The sequence below is a fragment of the Mobula hypostoma genome, chromosome 22 (assembly GCF_963921235.1).
Source record: "Mobula hypostoma chromosome 22, sMobHyp1.1, whole genome shotgun sequence".
In the NCBI taxonomy this organism is placed as follows: Eukaryota; Metazoa; Chordata; class Chondrichthyes; order Myliobatiformes; family Myliobatidae; genus Mobula; species Mobula hypostoma.
The window spans coordinates 34,597,734-34,603,733 of record NC_086118.1 but is presented as its reverse complement, the minus strand read 5'-3'; positions in this window follow the sequence as shown (position 1 = coordinate 34,603,733).

The window sequence follows — 6,000 nt, the reverse complement described above, 5'->3', positions numbered from 1 at the left end:
CAACTAGTTCCCAAAGAGAACTCTGATAGGCCAATCAGATCGTTCACTGCTGCTCAGCAATAGAACACAAAAAAAATCATATGTACTGGGAGAATTTGTCCAGTTAAATTATGCATACATTAGTAGTTACATTTTTGTTTTGTTTTAAATCCAGCTGTGGAAGACACAGCATTATACAAAATCCAGAATTATCTACGTACAAGGTAATTTTTCTAAACTAAAAATATCATGTAGCCTTGATTTGAAAACCTAAACCAAGAGATCACTTTATAATTTACAATTCTAAAACCAAGCAACTAATTAGGAAAAGCATATAATGAAGTACTAAAATACTTCTTATCCTTCAAAGAAATTGCACACAGCAAATACAAGGAAAGGAGTCCGAAATTCCAAGTTGACAGGATGACAACATTCAACAAAATTTTGCCAAAGGTATCTGTGTAATAATCAAATAGAAAAATGAATATTGGTAATCTTAAGTGACTCCATGATTGTCTGCATGAAATCAACTCAAGTTCCTTTTTAAATTGAAGAATAGAAGAGATGGTTCAGTTCAGAAGGAATAGCTATCACACTTTGGCACACAGCTTTCACATACATTAATTCAGACACAGTCCACCAAATCCAAGTTCTAAGGAGAGAGATGACATTTTTACTACGATATTCAAGGTTTCGTTTTTAATTCTTTGGCAGAACATATGCAGGTGTAATGACTCATCTGAAAGTGATATGTGCTTCAATTACTTCTTCAATTTTCTTGGGAGTACTGTATCACAGTTTTCTTTTCCACTAGAGAAAGGCCTTTATCTCACTCCCTGCAAGCTTCCCCAAAACATCTGCAGCTGATGGAAAAAGGAGGTAGAACTATTTTCATTGATTTCTGTCTTTTGCAGGACACAAGACATCATGATAGAGGAGACAATTTATAGACTTGAACCTGGAGGAAAACATGTGGATCTTAGAGCAGGCCCTGTTATGAACAGATTCTAATTTATGACAATCTTTTTTCTGATGCACATTATGAAGAGGAAGACAGTAAGAATGAGGGGCAGAATGGCAAATGGCTTGAAATATTGGCTGAAGCTGAAAAACCCTCTGTATGCACACCTCCATGTTCCACTTACCTTTATAACTATGCATTGATGCAGGTCCCAAGAACATAACTAGTAAGGAAATATTCTTGTATATAATATTAAAGGGTAATAGGAAGATGTCACGAAAAAGACTCAAGACACTCTAACCCATTGGCAGCCTTTCACAAGGCTGAAATGGACATGGGAAAAATGAGCTGGAAAATATCAAGAGAAACGTAATCAAAGATATAGGCATGAATCTTCAGTCAAGTGATACAGAACACCAATAAATGCCTCTGAGATTTAGATCTGATGAAGTGGACTTAAAGATACATGTCACAGTTTCAGTTTGAAATACTGTGCTATTTACCTCTCATATCTTAAGAGAAAAAAATATGGAGAGTCCAAATTCTCAATCCAAGTCCTTGACACAATATTGAACAATTGTATAATGTCATGTTTCTCATCCAGTTAATTATTAAGCGGGGCACCAGAACACAAATTTAATTTTATGTTGAAAAAAGCTACAGAAACTTATGTTCACACAAAAGAAATATATACATTGTTTAAATATATTACATTGATATTGGTGATATTTTCACCCAGTTTCTCTGGACAAGAAAAGGAAAAGAATTACATGATACTTATGCTCATAGCAATTTTTTTTTTAATTTCTAACAATTGTAAGCATCTATAGTCATATTATTCTGTGTAACTTAAAACTGACCAATTGCTCATGCAATCAACAGTTAAACCCTTCTTTCTTTTTGTCTGCTTCACCCATCACATGAGTTCAAACAGAATAGGATTCTATTGTCATAGAAACATAGAAAACCTACAGCACAATACAGGCCCTTCAGCCCACAAAGTTGAGCCGAACATGTCCCTACCCTAGAAATTACTAGGCTTACTTATAGCCCTCTACTTTTCTAAGCTCCATGTACCTACCCAAAAGTCTCTTAAAAGACCCTATCATATCCATCTCCACCACCTTTGCCGGCAGCCCATTCCACGCACTCACCACTTTCTGAGTGAAAAACTTACCCCTGACATCTCCCCAGCACCTTAAACCTGTGTCCTCTTGTGGCAACTATTTCAGCCCTGAGAAAAAGCTTCTGACAATCCACACGATCAATGCCTCTCAACATCTTATACACCTCTATCAGGTCACCTCTTATCCTCCGTCGCTCCAAGGAGAAAAGGCCGAGTTCACTCCACCTATCCTCATAAGATATTCTCCCCAATCCAGGCAACATCCTTGTCAATCTCCTCTGCACCCTTTCTATGGCTTCCACATCCTTCCTGTAGTGAGGTGACCAGAACTGAGCACAGTACTCCAAATGGGGTCTGACCAGGGTCCTATATAGCTGTAACATTACCTCTCAGTTCCTAAATTCAATTCCACCATTGATGAAGGCCAATAAACCATACGTCTTCTTAACCACAGAGTCGACCTGCGCAGCTGCTTTGAGTGTCCTATGGACTCAGACTCCAAGATCCCTCTGATCCTCCACACTGCCAAGAGTCTTACCATTAATACTATGTTTGCCATCATATTTGACCTACCAAAATGAAGCACTTCACACTTATCTGGGTTGAACTCCATCTGCCACTTCTCAGCCCAGTTTTGCATCCTATCAATGTCCCGCTGTAACCTCTGACAGCCTTCCACACTATCCACAACACCTCCAACCTTTGTGTCATCAGCAAACATACTAACCCATCCCTCCACTTCCTCATCCAGGTCATTTATAAAAATCACGAAGAGTAAGATTTGAGAAAAATAATAAATAAATAAATAAACAAATAAACAAATAAGGGGTGCGGTACGAAGGGGAGGTGGGGCATTAACGGAAGTTAGAGAAGTCAATGTTCATACCATCAGGTTGGATGCTACCCAGACGGAATATAAGGTGTTGTTCCTCCAAACTGAATGTGGCTTCGTCTTTACAGCAGAGGAGGCCGTGGATAGACATATCGAAATGGGAATGGGACACGGGATTAAAATGTGTGGCCACTGGGAGATCCTGCTTTCTCTGACGGACAGAGCGTCTCCCAGCCTGCGTCGGGTCACACCAATACATAGAAGGCCACATCGGGAGCACCGGATGCAGTATATCACCCCAGCCGACTCACAGGTGAAGTGTCGCCTCACCTGGAAGGACTGTCTGGGGCCCTGAATGGTGGTGAGGGAGGAAGTGTAAGGGCATGGGTAGCACTTGTTCCGCTTACAAAGATAAGTGCCAGGAGGGAGACTGATGGGAAGGGATGGGGGGGACGAATGGACAATGGAGTTGCGTAGGGAGCGACCCCTGTGGAAAGCAGAAAGAGGGGGTTTATTTATTTATTTGTTTAACCTTTTTCTTCTCTCTTTTTTCTCCCTCGGTCCCTCTCACTATAACTCCTTGCTCATCCTCTGGGCTTTCCCCACTCCTCCCTAGGCCTCCCATCCCATGATCCTCTCCCTTCTCCAGCCTCGTATCCCTTTTGCCAATCAACTTTCCAGCTCCTAGCTCTATCCCTCCCCTTTCTGTCTTCTCCCAGCATTTTGGATCTCCCCCTCTTCCTCCCACTTTCAAATCTCTCACTATCTCCTTTCAGTTAGTCCCGACGAAGGGTCCCAACCCGAAACGTCGACACCTCTTCCAATAGATGCTGCCTGGCCTTGCGCGTTCACCAGCATTTTTTGTGTGTGTTGCTTTAATTAGATATGGTACATTTTGAATGATTCGACGTTTTAAATTGCTTACGTGTTACATTTAGATTTTGAAGTAAAAGCTGTTAACATTTTTTTCAGTTAAAGATATTATTAGTAAAATATCTGATTGATAATTAAAATGTTTGGGCAGGTGGGGCACGGCAGCTCGACTAGAAGGAAAACTCTGATTTTAAACCTCTGCTGCCTTGCGGCCTGTTACATACCTCATGGATGTCTCGTGACTGTCTTATGACCATGATGTAATTGAGTGTCTTATGAGCATGATGTAATGGTCTTGCGGAGGTCACATGATGGAATTTTCCTGCCAGTGAGGTCACGTTGTTCTCAACAGGTATATAAAGGAGACCCCAATGTGATGCAGTTAGTTTTCAGTTTAGTTTTGTGTTAGATACCCCACTTTGCTGCGTATTCGGCTTATGACGCACTTTTGTATTAAAGTGTTCTACTTTTTATTGTAAGTACTATTGGAGAGTGAAGACCTTACCAAAGTGCAGGAATTCGCCGAGTCGAGTAAAGCTGATATCGTTTGGCGGTTTTGGAGAGGATCAACCTTTATTGAATCTTCGTTCAAGAAAAAGTGACCTGCAACTGAGATATCCCCTGCTGAAATAGGAAGGATAGTGCAGTGTCTATTCTCCAGAGGAAAAGGTCAGTTCCTTTAAACCGTTTTATTTCCGTCGTTGTGAATTCTGCGGACAAGGCAGGCTCTGGCTGGGATCAGCAGTAAAGTGACGTCTTTGAAGAATTCTTTACTTCAGGAAAGTCTCCCCTAATTGACTGTATACATCTCTTGGAACTTTTGAATTTACCATTCTAAGAACTGTGTTTGAATCTACCACTTTAAGAACTTTTTTCGCATTTACCCTTTTAAGAACTGCTCCAGAGTTGCCATATAGCAGTTAACTTCCAGTTAAGTCTGTTTTTTGAATACATTTCACTACATTTTTTGAGCAGAGTTTAATAAATGTTTGTTTGTTTTTTAAAACCTGACTCAATTCTATATTCATTGTTGCCGGTCATGTGACAGGCCACACCCGCCCATGTAGGCTCCAGGGTCCCTAAGACAGTTTGTTGTTGCTTACAACTTCACTCTGGCAACCTCTGCAACGACACTGGTGCCAAGCTGTATCGGCACTTGCCCTTCCCTTGGACTACATCAGTGACGTGGAGAGGGAGAACGTACAATCATCACAGCAATATTTGATTCTGCGCTTCACACTCCCTGGATTACAAATATTAAATATCAAAAATAGTTAAAATTAGTAAATATTAAAAATTTAAATTATAAATCATAAATAGAAAAATGGAAAGTAAGGTAGTGCAAACAAAACCGAGAGGCAGGTCCAGATATTTGGAGGGTACGGCCCAGATCTGGGTCAGGATCTGTTCAGCAGTTTTATCACAGTTGGAAAGAAGCTGTTCCCAAATCTGGCCGTACGAGTCTTCAAGCTCCTGAACCTTCTCCCGGAGGGAAGAGGGACGAAAAGTATGTTGGCTGTGCGGGGCGGGTCATGTCCTTGATTATCCTGGCAGCACTGCTCTGACAGTGTGCGGTGTAAAGTGAGTCCATGGACGGAAGATTGGTTTGTGTGATGTGCTGCGCCGTGTTCATAATCTTCTGCAGTTCTTCTGGTCTTGGACAGGACAACTTCCATACCAGGTTGTGATGCACCCTAGAAGAATGCTTTCTACGGTGCATCTATAAAAATTAGTGAGGGTTTTAGGGGACAGGCCAAATTTCTTTAGTTTTCTCAGGAAGTAAAGGTTATTATAAGTAAAATGTCTCACAAATGCTGCAAAATCCCACAATACTTTGTTATATATGTTGCTAGCATACACGTAAATCTCAAAGATGGAGCATGACTCCTCTTACTATGAGAGCTTTTGAGCTCTACTTTGGGTGTAACATTGGCAGCCAAGACAAAGTCTGGGCCCCTCACATTTGTTGCATTACATGCGCTGTTGATCTTTGAGCTTGGCTCAGAGGTACTCGGAAGTTGATGCCGTTCGCTGTACTGATATGGCAAGAGCAAAAGCATCATGTGGCACACTGCTACCTCTGTCTCACCAGTATGTCTGTTTCTCTGCTAAAAACAAGAATTCCATTGAGTACCCCAATTTTCAGCTATGAGTCCTGTGCCGTCTGATGATAATCTTCCAATACAGAAGCCACCACAGACTTCTAGAGGAGGCACATGAAGATGACAT